The following is a 15,039-nucleotide window of genomic DNA, read 5'->3' as shown; positions in this document are numbered from 1 at the left end:
ATGAATCTCTAACTTTGTTTGTGTGTAGTGTTTTTTAGTACATTTGTTAACCTTATTTTTTATTTTTGGCCTGTCCCATTTGGCTCTTTTGGCATCAGAATTATTGTCTAAAGACAAAGAAAGATGCCCAACGGATTTACTTTGCCAAATGGACCATCCCAGCCTTGCCGTAATGGTCTATTTGATTCACCTTTTATTCTTTATTTTATTTTATTTTCACTTGCTAAATACAGGACAGATTTGACTGGGGAAAAGAAAGGGGAGAAAGAAAGGGGGAAAGAAAAACAGCGGGGAAGAGGGAAGGGGATAAAGGGCAAACAACAAAAACAAACAAAATAAGTAGACAAAAAATACATATATCAATCACCTGGATCACCTGCTGAGAAAGAAAAAAGAGAAAACAAGCAGAAGAAAAAAAAGAGCAACATAATAAACAACATCACGATGATCTATGTGAATATAACAGTAAATACTAAATATTAAACATTATTGTGGAGCACATAAGGTCGACAGCGCACAGTGTGTACACCTGTGAGCATGGACGCGCTTGTATTTAAAAGGTTCTTTCATGTAACGATCTGCTAGAGGGTGTGGGGAGCCACAGCCCCGTCCTTCAGGGCATGAAGCAGGTATGGAGGAGATCAAAACTCCAGACATCCAGAGGCCCTCAGAACACAAGAGACCAAGGAAGACTAACAGAGGGGCAGCTGCGCCACTGTCCCAGAAAGAGCTGAGGAGAGTCCCAGATGAGGGCTCACTCAGCAGCCGCAGAGCAGAAGCCAGTGACGTGCTCGTGAGCTCCGCCGGCAGCCAGCTGTGCCAGAGTGACCAAGCCCCAGGCCGAGAGGCCGGGGGCACCCCACCTCTGAAGTGGCCCGAGCGAGCCCCAGGCTCCAGGGGCCTGTTCTTCGTACCTCGCTAAGTAAGTTAGCTGGATTAGATTGTTGACGATTTCGCGTGATCCTGGATCGTTCGGTTCCCCGAAGCTCATCCGGGACTTGCTGTCATAGCAACAGAGCCGTAAGCGTAAACCTGCTCGGGAGCAGGTTTACTTTATGTAAACAGGATTAGATCGCGGCCACGCAGGTATGTCCGCTTCATTTATACGAAAGCAACAGCGATATTTTACCACTGTTTCACCATAAATAAATAACATCAATGTAACTAAAGATAATGCAGCACTTGATCCTTTTATTGATGTCACACAGATACATACAGGTCATTTCCTAAAAAAGGGAAATGTACTATTAACATTCTATTACATGTATGTGATTATTACAGATGTAATTCATATTTCAGAGTAGTAATTGTAAATTACTTCGTGTAATCAAGATGAGAGACCACGGCTATAAAAGCGAAGGTGGATTTGGGAAGTCTGTCGCAGCCATGTCCTGTCCGTATACGCGACCAACCCATTGCGGAAGGTGCAAGATTGATAAGGAGAGTCCTCAGAATTCAGCGTATATTGCGGGATAGACAGGATCCTTTAGCTCAGCGCGACAGTGTGCTCATAGAGAGATATCGATATTCCCGTGAGGGTATTATTTACTTAACCAACTTGTTGACGAGGGGGTGCAGGACCACCACCTGTCTTTTTTTCCTCTGCCCTTTTCTTGGTTGCTGTTATGAACAAACTAACAGAGTATTACAGGCCAGTATTACCTTGCCAAGAGACGAAAAGCAATCTAAGAGATAAATATTACCATTCTGTAGAATACTCCTGTATTCCACTTTTACTTGTTCCCATGTTCTTGTGGGTCCTGTTGTGGCTCTAATGTGAAAGGGGATATAATATGACATATTATAATATAATATAATGCCATATGATATTGGACAATATAGTGTCATATGATAGATCTACCCTACCGCCTACTGGTGTTGGCCAGAGGGGCCGATGGCGCGATATGGCAGCCTGGCTACAACCGTAGCTGCCTCCACCAGTGTGTGAATGTGGGAGTGAATGAATAGTGGTATCGTAAAGCGCTTTGGGTGCCTTGGAAAGCGCTATATGAACCCAATCCATTATTATTAGTATTATTATTAAATTACCTACGAGTTTGATTTGTCAGCAACTTTCTGCCAGCCCTCTCTCCTTGCTTCTGCAGCCTTTTCAGTTTTCTCTTGCGTTTTAATTAAACTCTGAAACTCCTGAAATCCCTCACTCATGAGTTCTTGCTCTGCTGCCGGAAAATACCGAGCACGCCCCTTAGACATTTTCGCCGACCAATCAGCGGGTTGCCGATCAATGTTTCTACTATCGATGCGTAGCCCCTTTTACGACACCCAGTGATGTCACATTACTGCGTCCAACTGTACTAATCGTCAACAGCAGGCGTGTTCGGGGAACCGGATTAGCGAGCTCACGGTTAGCGCGATGGTTTGGTCTTGGATGTGTCATTTGATCTTGGATGTAGTAAGCGACGTACGAAGAACAGGCCCCAGGCCCCGACAAGCAGCCACCACGGAGTGAGCCGGTGTGTACGCCCATCCCCGGACACAAAGAACCACCAACGCACCGATGTCTGAGGGCGTCTGCCCTGGCAGGGGAAGTGGTGGGGGAGATAGGCCTCCATACCTTGGAGGGCCTGAGATGTCCCCAGAGAGGTGGCGTCTGATACCCAACCTGACATATAGACACAGACAAACAGGCACACACAGATACAGACATCCATTCCCACCCTCATGCTCTCATATGCAATTACTCAACACTCACCCAACGTGGAGACAGACATAGAGAGACACTGTACACACAATCACACTCCCCAAGCGTACTCTAAGCCCCAGGTCTAGGTACCCTTGCCCCTGGAGGGGGAAACTGCACCCAGACCCAGGGGGTGTTACCCTTTTCCCTGCGGTGGAGAGAAGCAGACTGCCCCAACTCGGCAGCAGCAGGGAGGCCCCACATTCCAGACCCCAGTTGGACGGCCAACTCCTCCTCCCAGCTCCCCGGCCCCAACAGAGAACGGGGGGGGGGGGGGTGAAGACTCCAAACCTCCCTCAGCCCGCTCATATGTAGTGGTTGACGCTTGTGTGTTCTAAGGTGCATTTAAAACCCAGGAGGGCATGGAGCTACCTGCCAGAGAGCAGCATAGCCCCTCCTAATAGCTGTCAATGTCTACATGTATTTAAAATTGAGAGGTGGGCAACGACGCCAGGGGTGAGGTGTACACCCTGATGGTCTTTTGGATTCCGTGTAGCGTGCCCACCCCCAAGGTCCTATATGTATGTGTAATGAGAGTGTGAGTAATGTGAATGTCTAAGTTGTGGGATAAAATTGAGTGAGTTCCTCACTCTTCCTCACTTTTTCTCACCTCAGCCTCCCCCACCAGTTGAAGAGCCCCCCAGGTGGCTCGATGCACTGGAAGTCTCCTGCGCCAGGGCTGGGCCCCCATACACCCACCCGCCCACAACCCCAGCAACACACCAACCAGGACCCAAGCCCCCAAGGCCCAGCCAGGGCCCCAGCCCAGAGATGGAGCACCCCCAGAACCCCACACCCATCCCGGACCCAACCAGGGGCAGCCAGGCTACCAGGTCAGTAACCCACGTCCGTCAGCACAGACCCTCCCCTAGCCCCGCTGCACGCAGCCACGAGGAAACAGTCACCTAAGAGCCAACAGAGCCCTTAATAGGCCATGACCACAACCCCAGACTGAGCCCTCCAAGGAAGATGCTCCTGGGTATCCCCCCGACGCCCCAAGCCTGTCCCTACCCCCACACCAATCACAGCAGTGAAGGTGGGACCAAACTATGACCACCCACCCCCACTAGGTGATGGAGCTGATCAAAGGAGCCCAGAGCAATTGATCTGATGTGGTGGCAGAGGCTGTATCAACACTAATGTAATCTAATAGATAATTTCTATATTGGTTAGAATTAAGATTATTTTTATTTTTCCAGTTCATGAGGACTGTTTTCTTGGCTATGCATAGGGCAGTGAAAACCATATGGGCTATATTCTTTTCTGAAGTGACATTATCTAAGCTGCCCAACAAACACACTAAGGGGGAAGTTGGAATGTTACATTTCAGACACTTTGATAAGTCCTCACATATCTCACGCCAAAACTTCTGAACTGGTGGACAGAACCAAAGAGCGTGGATATAATTGTCCGGTGAATTGGTTTGGCAGTGTGAGCAGTTGTTGGTAGACGTAAAGCCCATCTTGAACATCCGATGGCCTGTATAGTGCACTCTATGTAGTATTTTGTATTGAATTAACTGAAGACTGGGATTTCTAATTAAATGAAAGGTTTTTAAGCAAATCTGAGACCAGAAGTTTTGGTCTAAGTTAACTGATAAATCCGCTTCCCATTTTCCAATAGGAAGTGATATTGATTCATCTGTTTTAGAAAGCATTCTGTATATTTTGGATAGTAATTTGGGGGTTTTAAGAGTAAGAAATTGAACCACACTTGGTGGTGTTTGTAGTTCAACTTGACCCGGTTTAAATTTCTTTTTTATATCTTTCTTATTATGTTTTTTTTTCTTGTTTTAAATCAAGTTTCTTTTTCTTCTGATTGAAGAAAATAAGAACAACCCCAGGTTTCTCTTCAGCACTGTAGCCAGGCTGACAAAAAGTCAGAGCTCTTTTGAGCCAACCATCCCTTTAACGTTAACTAGTAATGACTTCATGAACTTCTTCACAAATAAAATTTTTATCATTAGAGAAAAAATTACCAGTAATCATCCCACAGATGTAATATTATCTAGAGCTACTCTTAGTACCATTGATGTTAAGTTAGACTCTTTTTCTCCAATTGATCTTTCTGAGTTAACTTCAATAATTACTTCCTCCAAACCATCAACGTGTCTTTTAGACCCCATTCCTACAAAACTGCTTAAAGAAGTCCTGCCATTAATTAATTCTTCGATCTTAAATATGATCAACCTATCTCTAATGATCGGCTATGTACCACAGGCCTTCAAGCTGGCTGTAGTTAAACCTTTACTCAAAAAGCATCTCTAGACCCAGCAGTCTTAGCTAATTATAGGCCAATCTCCAACCTTCCTTTATATCAAACATCCTTGAAAGAGTAGTTGTCAAACAGCTAACAGATCATCTGCAGAGGTTTATTTGAAGAGTTTCAGTCAGGTTTCAGAGCTCATCACAGCACAGAAACAGCTTTAGTGAAGGTTACAAATGATCTTCTTATGGCCTCTGACAGTGGACTCATCTCTGTGCTTGTCCTGCTAGACCTCAGTGCAGCGTTCGATACTGTCGACCATAATATCCTATTAGAGCGATTAGAACATGCTGTAGGTATTACAGGTACTGCACTGCAGTGGTTTGTATCATATCTATCTAATAGACTCCAATTTGTGCATGTAAATGGAGAGTCCTCTTCACACACTGAGGTTAATTATGGAGTTCCACAGGGTTCAGTGCTAGGACCAATTCTGTTTACATTATACATGCTTCCCTTAGGCAGTATCATTAGAAGACATAGCATACATTTTCACTGCTATGCAGATGACACCCAGCTCTATCTGTCCATGAAGCCAGATAACACACACCAATTACTTAAACTGCAGGAATGTCTTAAAGACATAAAGACCTGGATGGCCGCTAACTTTCTGCTTCTTAATTCAGATAAAACTGAGGTTATTGTACTCGGCCCTGAAAAGCCTAGAAATATGGTATCTAACCAGATTCTTACTCTGGATGGCATTACCTTGGCCTCCAGTAACACTGTGAGGAACCTTGGAGTCATTTTTGACCAGGATATTTCCTTCAACGCACATATTAAACAAATATGTAAGACTGCGTTCTTCCATTTGCGCAACATCTCTAAAATTAGAAATATCCTGTCTCAGAGTGACGCTGAAAAACTAGTTCATGCATTTATTACTTCCAGGCTGGACGACTATTCATTATTATCAGGAAGTCCAAAAAACTCGCTGAAAAGCCTTCAGCTAATCCAAAATGCTGCAGCAAGAGTCCTGACAGGGACTAGAAAGAGAGAGCAGATTTCTCCTGTTTTGGCTTCCCTTCATTGGCTTCCTGTTAAATCCAGAATTGAATTCAAAATCCTGCTCCACACATACAAGGTCTTAAATAATCAGGCCCCATCTTATCTTAATGACCTTGTAGTACCATATCACCCTATTAGAGCACTTCGCTCTCACTCTGCAGGCCTACTTGTTGTTCCTAGAGTATTTAAAATTAGAATGGGAGGCAGAGCCTTCAGTTTTCAGGCCCCTCTTCTGTGGAACCAGCTTCCAGTTTGGATTCAGGAGACAGACACTATCTCTACTTTTAAGATTAGGCTTAAAACTTTCCTTTTTGCTAAAGCATATAGTTAGGGCTGGACCAGGTGACCCTGAATCCTCCCTTAGTTATGCTGCAATAGACGTAGGCTGCCGGGGGATTCCCATGATGCATTGAGTTTTTCCTTTCCAGTCACCTTTCTCACTCACTATGTGTTAACAGACCTCTCTGCATTGAATCATATCTGTTATTAATCTCTGTCTCTCTTCCACAGCATGTCTTTTATCCTGTCTTCCTTCTCTCACCCCAACCGGTCGCAGCAGATGGCCCCGCCCCTCCCTGAGCCTGGTTCTGCCGGAGGTTTCTTCCTGTTAAAAGGGAGTTTTTCCTTCCCACTGTCGCCAAAGTGCTTGCTCATTAGGGGGTCATATGATTGTTGGGTTTTTCTCTCTATCTATGAAGCGCCTTGAGGCGACTTTTGTTGTGATTTGGCACTATATAAATAAAATTGAATTGAATTGAATTACTATGGATTTAATTTGTTGATATTCTAAAATCTTTTCTTGTTGATCCCATATTGTGTAACTAGTCTGTCAAATGGAATAAATTCTGTTCCTTCTAATATATGTTCTAAGTATTTGATTCCTTTACCACTCCAATCTGAAAAGTTTATCATATTATTGTTTTGTAATATGTCAGGGTTGTTCCAGATAGGTGTACGTTTGCATGGGATTAATGAAGACTCCGTCAATGTTAGAAACTCCCACCATGCTGTCAGAGAAGAGCTGATGTTGATGCTTTTGAAGCATTCATGTCGTTGGGTGTTTGAGCTGATAAATGGTAGATCTGAAATCTCTAGATTATTGCAAAGTGCCTGTTCTACATCTAGCCAAGGTTCATCTAAGAGGGTATGTTTTAGCCATTCTGAGATAAACTGAAGCCTGTTGGCTAAGAAGTAGTGCTGAAAGTTAGGTAGTTCTAGTCCTCCTTTATCCTTGGTCTTTTGTAGTGTTTTTAAGCTTATACGTGGGGGCTTATTTTTCCAAAGGAATTTGGACATGTATGAATCTAGAGATCTGAACCAATCTTGTGGCGGTTTAGTTGGGATCATTGAGAATAAATAATTTATTTTTAGTAAGACCGTCATTTTTATAGCGGCAACCCTTCCCATGAGTGATATGGGTAAACATTTCCATCTAGCCAGATCGCCTTCTACTTTCTTTAAAAGTGGGATATGGTTTAATGTAGTCAGATCTGCAAGCTTGGGAGAAACATTAATACCTAAATATTTTATATTTCCCGATTGCAGTGGTGTAGAAGAGGAATTATGGAAGGCGCAATTAATCAGAAGGACTGTAGATTTTGACCAGTTAATTGAGTAATCTGATATTCTTGCAAAAGAGTTTATCAATTCAACCACCCCAGAGATATTGGTTTGTGAGCTTTGTAGAAAAAGTAACACATCATCCGCATAAAGGCTGATTTTATGTTCCACGTTCTTGCATTTTATTTTACATATATTTTACAGCATATATATTTATGTAACTGCACTATTTGCAGTTCATTTGAGTTTTTAAGTGTTTGGTCACTTGAATCTGCACCTTTTTGTTCCTAATAGTGTGAGTAATATTTTAGATTTAACAACAGAGTGCCAATTGTCAGCTTAATTTTGAGTAGGCTTACTAAAAAGGTTAATTCAGAATGAGAATAACTCACAAGTGGTTCAGACCCAAAGGAGAGCTGCCATTCAGACTGAGGCGGAGTTGTGTGTCTGTGAATAATGTCTAATATATGCTCTGGCCAGAAATGTTGAATGTTAATCCTCCAATGTATTTCAAGAAAATATCTTGACGATTTTGAGGTATGCAGAGCTGCATGATTTTTCCTCAATCACTCTTTAACTTATACAAGAGCCTATGTATAAAAAATGATTGTAATGCTTAATGAGTTAATACTCATAACAATACTCATAATAATACTTTTGCACAAGCACTGTGTCCTTGTCCAAATGGACCTGACATGATAGAGTGCTGGAAATATACCTATCCACCTATCAGGTAAAAATGTATAAAGTGTTTTTGGGGAGACAATAATATGACAGCCCAACTCCCAAAGTGCCTAATAGCATGGATTTATCTACAGTGTTATATGAACCATGCGATTAAAACACACGTCACTTGTGCAGCTGTTCTGTCACATTACTGCCTCCCAAAACCAACTATTCCAAGTGCTGAGTGCACAAGTGCATGCAAATGTTTTTAAGAATTTACATGTTTTTATTATATATGATTTATGTGTATGTTTATTTACAGTTAATTAAGCATTTAAGAACTTAAGCCTGGCTTGGTTTATTATGTGTAGTCACTGTATCATGTTATGTACTGTTTTATTTAATTTTATTTCTTTGTCTTTTAGTTTGTCGTTATTGTGGTTTTTAGATGCAAGATAACTAAATATTAAAAACTATGCCCCGAGAAAAAACCCACCAAAAAAGACATTTCACGGTCAAACTCAGCATTTGGACACACTCAGAAAAAGAAGAAGAAGAAAGAAAATAGAATGCAATCGCATAAATGTATAAATATTTTGCATGGTGAAGGAAAATCCCTTTATAGCTATGCAGCAAGTCAACAATGCTCTCCAAGATGTAGGCCGACAGGTTTCCTTGTCAACAATCAAGAGCAGAACCTCAAAGAATTCGTCACATGATGCAAACCCCTGGTAAGGCTCTAAAACAGAATGGCTGGCTGCAGATCAGGACAGCATCCAAAAAGAACAAGTTATGTGAATGATGAAACATAAACCAACCTCTATCAAAGAAAGTGTTTAGAGGAAAAGGTGGAATATCCCCAAGTGGCCAAGTCTGTCACACAGTCTCAGTCTGCCTGAGCTCCACTCCACCTGCTGAACATCAGACAATAGAAAACCCCTGGAGCAAGAAAGAGGTGGAGGAGTTGACTACACGTCTAATATTCCAATTGTTTTTGAAGATATAAATGTGTAGATATGTGCAGTATGTCTTCAACAAAACCCAGTCAAATGAAACCTGGCTTTTAATAATAATGTATACTTTATTGATCCCCGCGGGGAAACTACTCTCTCTGCATTTGACCCATTCACTCAGTGAAGTAGTGGGCAGCTACTAAGCAGGCACACCAGGGAGCAGTCTGTAGGGATGGTACCTTGCTCAGGGGTACCTCAGGGTAGCCATTCAGTGGGTTTGAACCCCTGACCTTCTGGTCATGGGGCAACCACTCTACCTACTGAGCTATCCCTGCCCGAAAGAATGAATGCTCATTATTTTATACTGTAATAATGAACAGAGCCTATGGTTAAGCATATATGTGTGCAAAAGGTTTGTGACAGTATAAACTGAGCTTTACATTTGTTTGTATCATTATGAAACAGCATTCTGGCCAAATGTCAGAAAAGATGTGTGAACTATAAGTGTCCTGCGTTGGCTCATTTCCAAGTAAGACCAATAACGTTACCTTTGTTGGCTCTCAGTTAGCATAGCTTTTTTGCACATATACCGCATTTAGTACTTCACCACACATGTCTATACGTATGTGGGGCCTGAAGCCTAATCCCAAAGCATCCTCTACAGGGTCCCACTCCTTGATGTGTGTAATCTGGTGTGTAGTCACATTGCTGAAGGGTCTCAGAAGTCAATAAAAAAAAGTCCCAGGTTTTGGGGTGCCTTTGTCATTCCCAGATGAGAGCAGGAACTTCCTATCATCCTCAGGACTGTATACTGCTATCAGATAGACGTATTGTGATTATGTCCATGACCTTTTAGAAATTTTGCATTCTGTTTCAGTTTCTTTCAGGCCTTCACAACATCCTTAAAATACTCTAGTTTTGTATCTGTTTTTCCTTCTTGTTTTTTATTATCAGAATTCATAACAGAGAAACGAAAAATTACACTGACAGTCCTTCTAAAATAATCATGCATCTTGTGACACACCAAATATGACAGTAATTTGAATCTGTTTGAAAATCTTTATTTTCTTTTGGGGTTCATATTTCATTTAGAAAAACAACACAAACAATCCATCAGTTAAGCAGATACAAGCAGCTGAAAGAAAAAAAGAAGACATCAGGAACCGCAGCCAAGCATGGACACAGTTGTCATTCATCGCCCGGCGAGTTTATGGCATTACTAACCCACCGACAGCGATGAATGTGAGCCGGAATCATGCACTGGATTAGAACTGGCCAAGGCAGAGCTTTATACAATGTAACAATAAGCAACAGTCAATCAGAAACAAAGTGATACATTATTCACAAAACAATTGGATACATGCTTCCTGTGTGTGATAAAAAGGGTGAAAAACATATTAAAGTACAACTTGACCTGGACACTTTTTGTACAGAAAATATTATTTGATTATCTTTAGTAAAGTTTATAAAACAAATTATTACTTTTAAAAAATGTGTGGGGAAACCCAGATTTTGGTATACAAAGATACTGGAATAAAACCTAAATTAAGCACAGCTCAACACACCCACAGAACAAAAAATAGCTTTTTATTGAGGCTCATTGACATCATGGACACGGTGCTCAAGGGTTGTCCAACAATATTGTACGTTATACAACCACACTTTGCTGCTGAAAAATGTTTTGATGCACTGGTGATGCACTGAAAACCTTGGCTCCTAACACACCGCCACCACTGACTGTACTTTTTCACGTTTGTCTGCAAATACTAGCTAGCTACTAGCCCTGCGAAAATCCAAGTTCAACACGAACCGGAAGTGGAGGTCGTTCGCCTTCAAAGTAAAAGTTGCATCTAGGCTGCAGTTTTCAACGGGCACATCTTTTATTTAGAAGTGAAATAGTGTCCATTTCCGGTTTGTGCGGCACTTTTACATTTTGTTTTTACAGCTGGGACAGTTTGTCGGCATGTTCGTCATTTCCCCTCGCCTTTGATATATTAACTAATATGAATATTATTTTTTACCTGATCCAGTCGTTTTTGTTTCCAGTTTTTCTTGTGTAAACTAAATCTGTGTACTTTTCAGCTTAAACATTACTAATTACTTTTCAGGGCTTAAATCTAGCCAAGTGGCTTCTATAGATGTGATTAAAATAGCACAATTGAGGTAAAAAGATCAACCCTTTTAGGTTTTAAACGGTGTCTGATGTGTGAGCTGAAAAAGCGTTTATGCCAACAACAATCCCTCCAGCCTCTAAATGAAGACTTTGTTAGCCTTAAAATGGTCAAATATTCATATTATTTACATCACTTAATTGCCTAAATGCAGTATGAGTGCATTCAGAAGAAAATTTGTGTTTGGGGACACAAAAATGAGGAGGAAATTTTATATCCAGAAACATGAATAAACAGAGTAAAAGTTGTGACTATTTAACAAGCTTTAAATAAGTAAGACTGTTCATGGAATTTTGTGACACCTTAATAGACTGCAGCCATTGTTAATGCTAGTATTTACTTCTGTGTTTTGCTAAAAATTACTATGTAATATCTGAGTGCTACACATTTCTTGGTACGTGGTGTTGTGAGTTGTTGTGATCTCAAGTGTTAGGGTACACTCAACACTCGATGGTTTTCTCTGAGTCACAAACTCACCGACAGCGTTGAATGTTCTCCAAGACTTGAAAAACACAGGCTGACAGCAAGCTAACAAACAGCCTGTCCCGAAGTGCTGCAAGGGGTGGACAGCCATGACAGGATGAACCAACGAAGACGCTAAATAGGAAGTGACAAGAGCTCTGCAGGTGCACCCACACATTTTGATTAATGATGCAGCATATAGCAAAGGTACCTAAACCTGCTTTAATATCTCAAACAGCTACAGAACAAATTTAGACTGTGCAATGACATTACGCTGGAGATATTTGGAATTGGGCAATAAATGGAAATGCTGAACAAATATCTAGGTAATAGATTCTACATTTTGAGGCATTAAACTAAATATAAAATATTAGAAGTCTGTCATTTGTGTTAGTATATCTAGTCGCAATAAAAACATCATGGTGCAAAACAGTAGCGATCTGAAAGTTTCAAGTTTCAGGAAGCATTTTCAGTATAACAACAAGTGGGAATCTAATTACTGCAAACACTGCCCTAAAGATCAGTGAAAACTCAACCCTCTGACTTAATTACCAAGTTGAGTCAAAGCATTTGAATTAGTTGTCTAACAGAAGCAGCCATGTTGTAGGTTTCATGCTGTCTTCCACCATTGTATTTTTTCCTGTTATTGCTAGATCACTGGTTACAAATCGAAATGACTTACCTGCACCAGATTGTTTGTGACATTGTGCCAGCTGACTGTGACACTGGACTCTTCTTACAGCTGCAGCTGAAAGACAAGGCCAAAGATGTGGGATAATTGGTGTATACAGGTAGAAATCAATCAATTATATACACAAAAAAAAGCTAGGGGGGAAATGTAGAGCGCCGTTTCTATGAAATATTTGAATACGCTTCAAAGATAAGATTATATATAAACAAAACACCCAGCACGCCCCTGCGGGCGGTTTATCCTTCAAGCTCGGGTCCTCTACCAGAGGCCTGGGAGCTTGAGGGTCCTGCGCAGTATCTTAGCTGTTCCCAGGACTGCGCTCTTCTGGACAGAGATCTCCGATGTTATTCCCGGGATCTGCTGGAGCCACTCGCCTAGCTTGGGAGTCACCGCACCTAGTGCTCCGATTACCACGGGGACCACCATTACCTTGGTATTTCTCGAGCTTTTCGTGTTCCTTCTTCCTGATGTTGCTGTCATTCGGAACCGCTACATCGATCACTACGGCCGTCTTCTCATGTTTGTCTACCACCACTATGTCCGGTTGGTTAGCCACCACCATTTTGTCCGTCTGTATCTGGAAGTCCCACAGGATCTTAGCTCGGTCATTCTCCATCATCCTTGGGGGCATCTCCCATTTTGACCTCGGGACTTCCAGGTTATACTCGGCACAGATGTTCCTGTACACTATGCCGGCCACTTGGTTATGGCGTTCCATGTATGCCTTGCCTGCTAGCATCTTGCACCCTGCTGTTATGTGCTGGATTGTCTCTGGGGCATCTTTACACAGCCTGCACCTGGGGTCTTGCCTGGTGTGATAGACCCCAGCCTCTATGGATCTTGTCCTCAGAGCTTGTTCTTGTGCTGCCATGATTAGTGCCTCTGTGCTGTCTTTCAGTCCAGCTTTGTCCAGCCACTGATAGGATTTCTGGATATCAGCCACCTCCTCTATCTGCCGGTGGTACATACCATGCAGGGGCCTGTCCTTCCATGATGGTTCCTCGCTTTGCTCCTCTTTCTTGGGTTTCTGCTGCCTGAGGTATTCACTGAGCACGCTGTCAGTTGGGGCCATCTTCCCAATGTATTCTTGGATGTTCGTTTTCTCACCCTGGACTGTGGTGCTGACACTCACCAGCCCCCGGCCTTCTTCCTTCCGCTTAGCGTACAGCCTCAGGGTTCTGGACTTGGGGTGAAATCCTCCATGCATGGTCAGGAGCTTTCTTGTCCTGATGTCGGTGGCTCCTGGCTGGGTGCATACATACATACATACATATATATATATATATATATATATATATATATATATATATATATATATATATATATATATATATATATATATATATATATATATATATATATATATATATATATATATATAAAACACCCAGCACGCCCCTGCGGGCGGTTTATCCTTCAAGCTCGGGTCCTCTACCAGAGGCCTGGGAGCTTGAGGGTCCTGCGCAGTATCTTAGCTGTTCCCAGGACTGCGCTCTTCTGGACAGAGATCTCCGATGTTGTTCCCGGGATCTGCTGGAGCCACTCGCCTAGCTTGGGAGTCACCGCACCTAGTGCTCCAATTACCACGGGGACCACCGTTACATTCACCCTCCACATCCTCTCAAGCTCTTCTCTGAGCCCTTGGTATTTCTCCAGCTTCTCGTGTTCCTTCTTCCTGATATTGCTGTCATTCGGAACCGCTACATCGATCACTACGGCCGTCTTCTTCTGTTTGTCTACCACCACTATGTCCGGTAGGTTAGCCACCACCATTTTGTCCGTCTGTATCTGGAAGTCCCACAGGATCTTAGCTCGGTCATTCTCCACCACCCTTGGGGGCATCTCCCATTTTGACCTCGGTACTTCCAGGTTATACTCGGCACAGATGTTCCTGTACACTATGCCGGCCACTTGGTTATGGCGTTCCATGTATGCCTTGCCTGCTAGCATCTTGCACCCTGCTGTTATGTGCTGGATTGTCCTTTATATATATATGTATATATATATATATATATATATATATATATATATATATATATATATATATATATATATATATATATATATATATATATATAAAAATAAATAATTTACTGTCTATGCAAATCTAGAAGAAATGACCTCCACCAACTCCTTTTGCATGTCTTTTTCACTGTAATGTACTCAAAGTACTTTTTACACTCTAAGCCACCTTCACCTATTCAGACAGGGCTTTATATTTAGTTTTTTTAATCTATCTTTTAAGTGCTCTTTTTTGTCTCTCACAAACACACACACAGCAACAGATGGCAATTTAGGTTTTCAGTATCTTTCCCCATGACACTTTAATATGAGCATTCAATGAGCCAACCTTCTGATTAACCACTCTGGCCATTTCAGATCCTTGAAAATACTAAATTGAGTTGTTATGGGAACTGACCTGACATTCTGTGCCAAAATTTTCTGCCCTACATTATGATAGAAATTATTTTCACAGGGTGCTTTGAAGCCATCTTGAGCCAAGAAATCAAGTGGTGCCATTTGTGTAAACATGACATGCAAAATGACATTGACATGACACAG

The sequence above is a fragment of the Rhamphochromis sp. 'chilingali' genome, assembly GCF_963969265.1.
Source record: "Rhamphochromis sp. 'chilingali' genome assembly, chromosome: 15".
In the NCBI taxonomy this organism is placed as follows: Eukaryota; Metazoa; Chordata; class Actinopteri; order Cichliformes; family Cichlidae; genus Rhamphochromis; species Rhamphochromis sp. 'chilingali'.
The sequence above is the reverse complement of the archived record's forward strand: the minus strand, read 5'-3'. Positions refer to the sequence as shown.